The 12656-nt window shown below is 39.1% G+C and overlaps 1 non-coding gene across 1 annotated transcript; it reads right to left on the reverse strand.

Moving 5' to 3' along the window:
• Positions 1–10987: 10987 nt before the first annotated feature.
• Positions 10988–11069, reverse strand: TRNAS-GCU (transfer RNA serine (anticodon GCU)). The gene has a single exon. It is a non-coding gene; the product is annotated as a tRNA-Ser (tRNA).
• Positions 11070–12656: the final 1587 nt, after the last annotated feature.

The following is a 12656-nucleotide window of genomic DNA, read 5'->3' on the forward strand; positions in this document are numbered from 1 at the left end:
TGTGGGAAGCATGGTCTGAAACCTAGGAAGCTCTTTGAGTTTTTTGAAACATCGAGCCAACCATGTAATCCTCATTTCTTGAAAACCATTCCAATCCGTTGTCAATCATTAGGCACTTGGTATATGCACATCTTTAAATCAAACTTTAAATCATGTGGAACATTTAATAAAAGTTATTATGTAAGGCTTGAGGTTATTGATTGTGGATGGACAAAATCTCACTCACATCTTGCATTACTTATATCACTTATTGCTGATTCGCTTTTGAGCCACCACTATAGTGATGCTCCCTATACCATCGATCTTTGCCTCAAAATGATGCTCTTTGAAGCTGCTTAAAACTACATTGCTCTAACAATGCATCCTATATTTTCTCTTCCCCCTCATAATGCAACATGCTTTAGCGGTCTTTAATTGTTGAGTCTGAATTTTAATTTTGGCGAGTGATCTTGATGAATTTCATGAGAGAATGAAAGCTTTCTTGCTATAGTTGACTATGGTCACAATGGGATTGGACATTGCAATAGTGATTAACATGATCTCATACGTAGATGCACTCAATTGAAAAGAAACTTCAACCACAAGCACTGCCAAATCGTCATGAGGGACAAAGGATTTGAATCTCAATGCGCATTAAATGCAATAGAGAGGCTGTAATGTGAAGGGCGATCACTAGATTGCCAGGTTTGGTGAACATGGCAAGCATCTAGGTGAGGAGCTCCTGATTGGTCAATACCGAGCTACACTCCAACTAGTAGAACATTGCTCATCCTCTTGCAAATCCATCTATGTCCATGATCATTCCCTCAATGTAATCCCATATCTTGGATCTGAGCTTGATGCTACAACATGGCTTGCATGGTGTTGCTCAACTTAGGGTAGGTTCCTCCTTCATGATCAAAGTGCAATCAATTGCACAAGTAGGATGGGGGATACATGATTTGGAACTAAGTTTGCCAGATATTTCTAAAATGATAGAAACAAGAGCCACCCATGCATGTAAACACATGAACAATTGTTGACATGCATGCACACACATATGCACACACATATGCACATGCATAGAGACACATGTATAGCAACACCACATGCACACATACATAGAGATGCACTCACTCACATATGTCCAAATAATGAACACATACACATGTTAAATACATTTTCCATTTTTGAGTGCTTATCCCCCTTCCCAATCAATTTTCTATTCTTGCTCCCATTGGGTGATGGCTTTGCCCTAGACATAATAAATTTCTTGCATCCAATAGCATAGAAAAGTAAGCTTGAAACCCATGGTTACTATTTGAGGCATTCAAAAGTCTACTAAAACCATGATACATAGCACATTAATCTTCCAAGCATTTGAACAAAGGTTGCAATAACTACTCCAAATTCTTGCTTCCTCTATTTCCTAAGTAGCACCATCGTAACAATAACTACTCCAAATCAAGATCCCACCTTTGAGACCTAGCAGAGCGGGTCTCTAGCCCCATCGTAGACAGGTCAGGTTACTCGTTTTAAGAAAGATGCCCATTCACATTCCCAAATTTTCAAGGTTCTTAAGCCTGCACGCATCACAGTCCGTTGACATTGTAGATCTCCTTTCAAAGTTAGGCAAGTTATTTGGTCTTTGGCATAGTCCCAAGCTGCAATGCATCATCTCGGATTTCAGTTCAACACCCAAATTACATGTTAGCACCTAGATCCTGGATCTAGCATGAAGATTTCAATTTTGGAAACACATTCTCAGAAGTTTCCATATCTGACACATTTTCCCAGGCTCCTGTTTTCCTTCCTACATATTCCATCATATTCCATCGATAGCGTGCATCTCCTTTTAAAGTCTTGGCAAGTCATTTGGTGTTTAGCATAGTTTTGATAGGCAACACCCAGATCCTGAGGTCCATATCAACACTCAAATCTAGCATTACACATCAGCACCCAAATTTTGGATTTTGCATCAACACTGAGATTCTAAATTTTATATCACGACCCAAATCTCAAATACCATGTGTACACCCAGATCACTAATTCTAAGTCTCTACTTTGCTCTGGATCCCAAACAGGTGTAGCATTCATTAGTTTATTCCTTATTGAATTGTAATAAATCAACTTACAATAAGACCTCAAAAACCAATGTATTTATTTGGAAAAACTAATGTATTCACCCAAATATGATGGTAGAAGCTTTTGTAGCCACATTTTTCATTACAATTATTAGTCCCCATTGTTGACTTTTGACCACAACAATGCATACAAACACATCATCCCCCCTTAAAAAGAAAAGAACCAACATTGTTGAGACCAACAATGGCACAAGGAATTTGTTTTTTTGTCCATGCATGAGGCGAAACCATAAGCACTACCTGCACACAGACATTTTTTGGGGTGAAATCCATGTATGATTATATTACAAAAAGCGGTCTCCAAACATGCAATTACAATATCAAATGATTTCATTCTAAGTCAACAAAGTAATCTATCTGATGAATAGAGAAGCAATCATGGAAGGATTGCCTAAGTGACATCTGGAAACAGTGAAACATGGAAAAGGTGGAAACTCCAAAGACTCTACGATTTCTGTCTTTCCATAGAGACCCGAATGCCGAATATTAAACCTAGGTCAAGAAAAGATCAAACTCAGGCCTCCATGGGTAAACCCCAAAGAACCAAAAAAGCTTGCCAAAGCAAGCAATAGGAAATCGATCTCGAAGATGTTGCTACAAAAAAAGTAGAAACTCACAAGTTACATGGCAAAGCCAACAAGATGAAGCAAAGATTCCCTTGGCTTCAAACCTTTGTTACAAACACTAGGAGCAATTTGTTGACATTCCAGGAGTTGGCCAAAGGGAATAACACCAAGCATCACTCTGTAGAAAAACCTGCTAACGAAGAGGAAGTCTGCATGGCCAAAGTTGCCGCAATCTTTTACGCCACCATTTTGGATTGTGATGCATAGACCAAAGATGATTTCCCAGATGCGAATTGCAAGGAGTAAGCTGCAAAACTCAATACAAACTAGCTACACAAACATTAGTCAGGCATAAAGGGTGAGTGGTAGAATCCTGGCTGTGCAAAGTCCAATCAGTAAGGTGTTCCAACTTTGGTATTGGTAAGAAACAATGAAGCATTTGCGAAAGATAGGGCCAAAAGGGTCAATAGTGCATCCCTAAACCATACTACCTGGCTGCCAAGGGAAAGGATAATAGAGTACAATCATCATGAAGCACATCACCTACTAGCCGAATCCCCTTGGATGAAATAAAATAAGGGCGTTTGGGTTCTTGCAAGGTAAGGCGACAATCAAACACCCTAGATCAATGGAGACTCTCAGTAGGCAAGGGATTCCCATCAAGAGAGTCACAACCATGCCACTTGAGATGAGATAGAATTTCTTTCCACGTTGAAAACATTCAAGAAGCAAAAGTGCAACCTTTAACTTTACTATCAATATATCCCAGAATGAAATCCTGTCAAAAGCTATGTGTAGTCAGTTGTGAAAGTAGGTAGCTGTGAAAGTAGGTGATGCATCATAGCAGCCCAAGGTTGATCTCCCTTGTAAACATCCAACATCATCTTCCCCTTAAGTGCCAATCTATGAATATGAATGTTTAAAATATTCAAACCACCATGCATCTTTAAAGAATAGAGGTTCTCCATCGAAAGTAATCTGATACTCTTACACCCATGCTTAGAGCTCCAGAAAGTCTCCATAAGCATGGGCATGAAAGAAGTAATATCTTTCTTATCAAACATCATCAGAGGCAAGATAAATTGAATGTAAGCAAACAAAATCGATTGCACAATACAAAGGTGATGAGTGACCGTCCATCCTAGAGGATAACCCAAATGACGGATAAGTTAATTGGGTAACACCTGCACACGAGTCTGCGTGCGTGCACGTGCACACACACACATGCATGTGGGTGCATGTGTGTGTGTGTGTGTGTGTGTGTGTGTGGGTTTAGAGACTCCGGGTACCCAACTCCTATGAACTCACCAAACAAAGTGCTCTAAATGCTCATTGAGTCACAGTGGACATCTGACGATCACCAGGCTCTGGTCGGCACCTACAATCAGATCATGAAACAAGGCAGAAAGGCAAAAAATTATATGACCAGTCCCTCTAAGAACTTCAAGGCAACATGCTAGTTGCAAGCCAGGGCTAGCAAACCAAGTCGAAGGTAGCTTCGTTCGACCACACAAAACACACTAAGGTAGGGTAAACCAATGCAAACCGGTCGAAAAGTAGACCAGCAACAAACAATGCACCATGCTAATAGAGAAGAAACCCAAAACATGGTAGGAAGACATATAGCTAAGGGCAAGTACATGGCTGCTTGCAGCCCATTACTCCCATGTAGAGACAAGGAGAAATGGCGACAGCCATTACTTCGTCTAAGCCACAATAAAAGATCAATAGTCCATACCATTCCAAATAAACCTGTAAGCCGGTTAATGCAGGTTAACACTATAGTGTAATAGTCCATTTTACCTTCTTGAATACTGGTCATACTATTCATATACATATAAATTAACCATAGAAAATGAACAGGCTAACTGTAAGACGAGCATGAGGTAAGGACTACCTAGAACTTTTCTTCACTCATAATTGACGCTCTTTTAATCTTTTCTAATTATATATTTACACAATTACTTTTATATACATATAAATTAACCATAGAAAATGAACATGCTAACTATAAGAAGCATGAGGTAAGGACTAACTAGAACTTTTCTTCACTTGTAATAACTGATGCTCTTTTAATCTTTTCTCATTATATATTTACACAATTACTTTTATATACTTTTATATTTGTATGTGTGTTGTGTGTGTATAGCATAACTGTATAAATAATTAACCCTATATACACCACCTCATATTACTATATATATACACCAAAATAAGGCTAAGTTTGAAAGGAAGGAATTAGATCTCTATCCACCGCTAAACATATTTCCATATATAAATAGTAATCACACCCCATGACAAACATTGGGTCATGGTCTTTTGTAGTTGTACTATAGTCTCCACGTTTTTTCTGCATACCATTTTCAAGTTGGTAATATTCTGGTATGTTTTTTCTATGCTAATCTTGGCTTTGTGTGTGTGTGTGTGTGTGAGAGAGAGAGAGAGAGAGAGAGAGAGAGAGAGAGCTCAATTACTTAGACTACTTAAATATCCGTCACTCTTTTGAAAACTATTGGAGAGAGAGAGAGAGAGAGAGAGAGAGAGAGAGAGAGAGAGAGAGAGAGAGAGAGAGAGAGAGAGAGAGAGCAATTACTTAATAGACTACTTAAATATCCGTCACTCTTGTGAAAACTATTGGAGAGGGGGAGAGAGAGAGAGAGAGAGAGAGATCAATTACTTAATAGACTACTTAAATATCCGTCACTCTTGTGAAAACTATTGGAGAGGGAGAGAGGGAGAGAGGGGGGGAGAGAGAGAGAGAGAGAGAGAGAGAGAGAGAGAGAGAGAGAGAGAGAGAGAGAGAGAGAGAGAGAGAGAGAGAGAGAGAGAGAGAGAGAGAGAGAGAGAGAGAGAGAGAGAGAGAGAGATTTTTTTTAAGTCTGCTAAAGATCGATGGGTCTATGAGATTGAAGAAAAACGTAATACAGTGAGCAAAAGGGTGGGGCTACTAAGCGGGCATCCTGACCCATGCTAGAAAACTGTGTAGAGATAGTTAGTGATATCATAGTACATGTCCATTAAAAAAAACCTAACAGCCATCCTGGCATCATCATCATCCTCATGTGGAGATACAGTCTGATCCAATACAATACATCATCTTGGCATCATCATCATCATCCTCATGTGGAGAAGTAGTCTGATCCAATACAATACAATAGGCATATAGAACATCAAGATACACCTGACAGCGGACTAGACAATGCAGACAGGAAGCCAGTAATGGATCCCTATCTACTATCTAGATGAGTAACCTATCGTGTCCTCTTGGCCGCTACTCAACATCTGACAAGCACCACTGTAACCCCGGTCGGTTGCCTCCCAGGCCTGAAGAGAGCGGAGATTCAGTGATTGTGATTTGTGCATCTGTCCTTTGCCTCGGTCTCAAGGTCTCTGCCTCTCCTACTAATCCCGACAGGAACTTGCTTGGCGTGGAAGAACTCTGTGATTGTACTATGGGATGGGTTGAGTACGGCCCCCTGCTCCCGTCTCCTCGATCTGATAAGATGAACTCTATGCCGGGCTGCCTCGTGTGAATAAAAGCTACAAGGCATCTCTGGTATGAGTGTAGGAGTTGTCTAGATAAGCCCTCGAACCTGTCTCTAAAAAGGCAATGGTATTGTCCACGGATCTCATAATAGACTAGGAACCGAAAAAGAAAGTGCTCCTATGACTCCACCTCATGGCGCTCACACAAAGTATGGATGCGAATATCCCTAGGTATCCCCTCTGCATGCCCATTCTCGATACGAAGACCACTCAAATGTCTGTCACTTAATAGACCACTTAAATGTTTGTCACTCTTGTGAAAAATGTTGATTGGTCAATGCTTCTAGTTGGTGTTATGAGCATCTGTGGTATTTTTATCATGTATCCTTATAGCTCGCACTCACACATTTACCCATAGCTGCACACATAGACATATTACAAAATGAATTTCAATGGCAACAATGAACACAACCAACACACCCAAGATAAACCACCTTTTCCTATGAGATTTTCTTGTAGTTCTAATAGGGCCTCATGTTTTTTTTAAAACAAAGAGGGGGGCTAGGGGGATAGATAAATAGATAAATGAGTGCCACAAAAATTGTGCATTTAAGTGATAATGAGACATGCTACCTAGATAATGCTTACCATTTGGTCAAGAAAGAAATTTCACAGATAGGGGATTGGGATGTGAGGCATTGTGTGCAATTGAGCAATGACATGACGAGAGCTCCATGATGAAATTCTACTTTTTGCCATCCAATTAGCCTAAGTAGATTGGCAAGTGCAACAACAGTACATTATTGTACTAGGTGTACAATACCCAATGTTCCAATGTGTCAAAGCAACATCTTTCCAAGCTTGGGAGGAAATATGAGTAGGAATTCATCAGACATAATGGTTATGTAGCCAACTTAACGTAGTTCTTTTTGGAGTCATTTCATAGTCATGTTCCTTCCAAGTCAAATTTGAGTCAAATTTCTTCAGATTTGCCTCTTATTCTCCTTTCTTTATCATTCCTAGTCAAATTTTCTTCAAATTTACCTTAGATTCTTCTTTTTTCAATCTCAAGTGCATGATTTGATCACATTGAAAGCTTGCTAAATTTATGAACCTATCATGTTGTGACATATAAGCACAAATTGTGCAATGCATTGACCCATATAATGCAACCATTAACTATGTGAGTTGCTTCGGTAGAGTAATTTGGTAATATGTTTTTCTTTTGTTGGGGTCTCAAAGGAAAGCTCTAAATGTAAAGAGTATCGGGTGGCATATCATGTGAGCATGAAGTACTGTTTGTAGCTTGATACTTTTATAATGAGATCTTAGGGAAAAGTAGGGCCCCCCAGTCGATAGAAAGCAACTATTAATTACTTAGTTCATGTCAGTGGGCAAGGGGGGAGGCGTTGCATGGTGCACCACGTGTCAACTAGCCACGTGTCAAAGTTTGTGTGGGGATTTTTGGAGGCTTCTATGGGTAGTGTTAATAGGGATTCTAAGACATGATTTTTCATGCAACCATGTTTGCTTTGCTCCACGATGCGCTCATCGACCATGATCCACAAAAAATTGATAAAGCTGTCATTACAGAGATGGAGCTCCCAGTCTATGAGATGAAGGCGATGACTTTGGCTAGGCATCATGTCGTAGTTGAAGCGAAGGAGGATGGTGATGGAGAGCAGATACTGAGGAGGCTGGAAGGATAGGTTGCTGCGGGTGATGGAGTTCTAATGGAGGTGTAAGCGTTTGAGTGGAATTTTTGCAGGTTTGTATTAAGGGTTGGTATCTAAGTAGTATTCACCATTGTAGGACCAAGAGTAGGACTCAAAGGTGTGCAAAGTCGATTGACAAGAAAAGCGGAGCCTATTAACATGCAAGCCTTGTCTTATGTCTATTCCCATAAATGTATAGAAACATAAATCTCTATAGTGATCACAAAAGCAAAAAAAATTCGTGCATAATCATATCATCTTTTCAAGTCTTAGTGCATTTTGGTCCCATCAAGTCACACTCTTGCTCACATTTTTATATTATATCTAAGATCATCCTCTATTTTGGAGTCTTTTCTAACCAAAGGCCTTGTCCGCATATCATCTGAAACACATACCATTTTTAACCTCAAAGAACAGTTTGCCATACTATCGAGATATATTTTCACATTCATGTGCTTCTAAGTAATTTGTACCTTTTAGTCAATAATTTATGAAAAGCCTCTCACCTTGTAGTTTACATGAAGAAAATATTGAAGTCATCTAGAGATATGTACATGAATCTATAAAAGACTCTGGCTACATAACCTCACCATTATTCTAAGACATTTTTGGACTCAGACCTATAGAAGTTCCTTGCGAAGGTCTCTCTAGGACATTCATGTGAATAGGCATGAAAAAGTCCTAACTTCGATTAACTTATACTAACTAAAGTAGCCTACTAGCCTAAGGTCAATCTAGCAAGGTAACCAAAATCAAACCTAGGTTCTTGATCAAGCCAAGTCATCCTGAAGAACATTATCTTATACTAAAGCAAAAATTCGAGGACCAAAAGTAGAAATTGGAAATTTAATCTTATTCACATATTTTACTTGAAAAAGTTTTGGGATAAATGAGAAAAGACTCATTTCCACAAGAAAAGAAGATCAAGTCAAAAAATAAATTTAAAGATAATAATGGAAAATTAGATGCATTTGTACAAAAATGGAGATACAAGAGGGAGCAATTATAGGCACACCTTTAGCACGTACAACTATAGAGCCAAATATGCAACTAACAATATCACCAAACAATACAAAATCATCTCCATAGCCCTATTGCTTCCCATGCACATTTTGATAAAATAATGTTGTCTATTTCAATCTATTGTTGACAAAGCAATTGTCTCTTGCTCCTTGCTTGGCAATACTATGAGCAAGAATTTAAAACCAATTATCGGCTTTGCCTCTTCATGTCCATCTAAGTACATGTTTGATTTTGCTACTACTTGATTGGAGATGCCAAGGGTTTGTCTTCGACTTTTGGCAAATGACTTAGTAGATTCTTAGAAGAAGATGTGGTAGGTTCATAACAAGGTTACCTTTGTCTTCTTAAGATTCCAAGGATGTAAGTTTAATTTTTTTTACTCACTTAGTTCAAGGACCATGGGATGGCAACTTTGAAACTATGGCGATAGAGTGAGGATTGACAATGCTCTAGCTTGAGTGAGACTTTTTAAAAAAAAATTCTTATAGGCTCGTGCCCACTTATGATTAATAATATAAACATATATGATTTGTAAAGTCCCCCCCTTTCGAGATAAAACAAATCCGCCCTTAACTTAGTGACTAGGGAGCAAGCAACTCCTCTTAAAAGCCAGGCAAAGGGGGTGTGAAAGAACTCCCAGAAGTGCCTAAGGAAGGCAATGTGCTCATACTTGTGGAGACCATTGCCAAGTATGGGCCATGTTCATACTCGGGGAGACCATTGCCAAGATATGGGCCCATACGGCCTCATGTGCTGCAAGAACCTCAAACAACTATGGATAGAAGCTCGTAGTCATCTCTAGGATCTCCTCTTGGGTTTGAATGCATTTGATTCTATCCCGTAGTCATCTCTAGCATTTGAGTGCTTACATATGAGAGTCGCTCAAAAGACCCCCAAAAAAAATTACGTGGTAGCATGGGAGAGCTAATTTTGGACACGTGTCAAAGCTGGATGCTAAAAGCGAATCAACGTAAATCAAGACTGAAGAGACGCTAAATTGAATGAAATGCCGAATGAAAAAGCATAGAAGACTCGATGCTGATGATTCATGAAGGGAGCGAAGGCTGCAGCTACAGTGAGTACTCTTGATCTGTTTGCTGATGGCTCTGGGTGCATTCAGCAACCTCGAAGGAAGAATTAACGTTGCCTTTGTTGCTCATCATTATTGATCATTCTTCACGTTCTCAGGAGGACCAATCTGTGTCGCATACCGAATTGTTCCTTTCATGATCTTGCAAGGTTGCAGGTTCCTTTTGAGGGAGCGTCTTTCTAATTCAAACAAGGAATTAACTTTGCTGATGCCTGTGCGTGCATCGAGCAACCTCGAAGGAAGAATTAACGTTTCCTTCTCTTCCCAAGCTGTCGTTCATTATCGATCATTCGTCACGTTCTTAGGACCGGAGGACCAATCTGTGTTGCCTTCTTTCACGATCTTGCAAGCTTGCAGGTTTCTTTTGAGGGAGCGTCTTTCTGATTCAAACCAGGAATCAACTTTGAGATAGCGTGAAAATCGATGTTCAAGGCACACGACGCTCTGCCTGCGACATTCGATCAATCGTTGTTGCATTGCAACGACAATGGAGGCCTGTCTCCTCGAGGTCTTGATCTGCACGCTGCAATTATTTGGTTTCTCGAGCCTCTCACCCGGGTCCTGATCATGACACCACTTTAAAGTGCACTTGCCTGGTTGATAATCGCTCTGTCTCACATTCATCGGCCTACAGACATTCCTCGTGGGGTAAAGAGTGCATGGAGTCGCGTGTCCAACTACTCTCAGTACAGAAATCAACAGTGCTCCTTGGCGACATCTAATCACAGAAAACAAAGGAACCACAAGTTTCATTCGTATGTCTTCTTACGAAGGGATTTTCTAGCAGCCGGAAGGTTGTTGCCCTGGGATCTCGCTGAAAACTTTTATGAAGAAAACCGGACAATGCAGCATCCAATCTGGAAGATTAGAGTTGCGAAACGAAGGGGCTTGAATAGCATTGTAAGGTCCGGATGAGCTGTAATAATCTGCCAAATTTTTTATAAAAAATACGGTTGCGTCGACTTGCAAAAGTTGCACCAGTCGCGTCGCCTGAGAGATTCGAACTCTCGCGGGGAAACCCCATGTACTTAGCAGGCACACGCCTTAACCACTCGGCCAAAGCGACTGAAGATGTCTTGCGCTAACGTCTTTAAATATATATAGCAACAGTATCGTTTCCCTTTTCATAGGCTTCTTCTAATTTTAATTAAGCTTATTGTGTATTTGACCTTTCTAAGATTAAGGCAATGTCTTAATTCAGATTTCACGTCTGTTTCTCAAGACTTAATACAAACACTCACATCCAACCAACTAATGCGCTTTGAATTAAGACAACTATGTACCACATTATGGCATTTTTACTTTCAAATCATTTTGCACTCAAACTTTATTTGTAAGCTACATACAATACAAACTTGTCACAAACAAAATCACCCTTTGAAATCACTTTGTACACCTACTAAGTTTGCTAAAAATATTCATAATTTACACATGCAACAAACTTTATACAAATTAAATTCATCATTTATATTATCAAGTGTATGCATCAAAAATTATTTTGTTCATGTTTAATTTCTTATTATTTCTATTGCACTATATTAAATGTATGGCTCCTCTTCCTAGGCAAAGCATAAAACAATAGTTGGTAATGCGAAGAGTTTGTGCTTGTTTTTACTGAAGTATAGGCCAAATTACTAAAGAAGAAGCTACTAGAGATGGAAGGGCTTCTAAATGGTCAATGAATCTTTAAATAAATGGGAGTCTCTAACATCTCCAAAATCTTTGTAGTGGTGAGCTCCATTTCTATATAGTCACCACATCGAATATTTTGACTGGTTCAATTCATATTTATCTTTCATATATTTCTATATAGTCACCAAATCGAATATTTTGACTAGTTCAATACATATTTATCTTTCATACTTGGTTCTTTAAAAATATCATATGAGGCTATTGATGAATATCATTAACACATCATAGCTTATAAATGTGAAGTAGACTTATAGCTCAATCCATGAGTTTGCATGGCCATGGGCCCCTCAAAGACTTCCTGAAAATGATGCCTCAACTTCAATGTTTCAACTTACTTTCTGAAAAATCCTAACCTATATTAATGCTTATGATTCTTCTTCATAGATTGAGGCACATGACTTATTTCAAATCCTTCTTGGTTGAAAGGTTTAATAATATAGACATCATAGTGAAATGAAAAATTTCATGATCTGTTCAAGCCCACTGTTAATAACACACAATGAGGAGCTCCAAATATCCACTTTTCCCTCGTATGCGAAACTATTCATTACTTTCATAGGAAGTCATGCCGTATGCCCATACCAATTACCAAATTCATGTACCTTAATGCTTTACCATCTCTATTTTCTTCTTATGATCCCATTTCCCCTAGATCTTAAAATTTGGAATTCTCCATGTGGAAGAATTTGGCCAAATCAAATTGTGAAGATGAGCATGGTAGCTTTGTATGTAGCTTTGTATCATACTCTGAGAAAACCGACCTTGATTTGACAAGTTAGAGGCTTCTTTGGGTGGATTCATGATCAACACATGGCAATCCTTTCAATATTACATTTAAAGTAAGAGAAGCTAGCGTAACCTAACAACTCATTGATGGGATGTGGAGATTGGATACATTCCTTATTGGCTTAAATTAAGTTTGTAAGATGTGATCAAGTGTTGTTATCCATGTGAGTTAGGG

This window comes from Dipteris shenzhenensis, chromosome 10 (genome assembly GCF_047967505.1).
Source record: "Dipteris shenzhenensis isolate YYH24624 ecotype China chromosome 10, Dip_SZ_1.0, whole genome shotgun sequence".
Taxonomy (NCBI): domain Eukaryota; kingdom Viridiplantae; phylum Streptophyta; class Polypodiopsida; order Gleicheniales; family Dipteridaceae; genus Dipteris; species Dipteris shenzhenensis.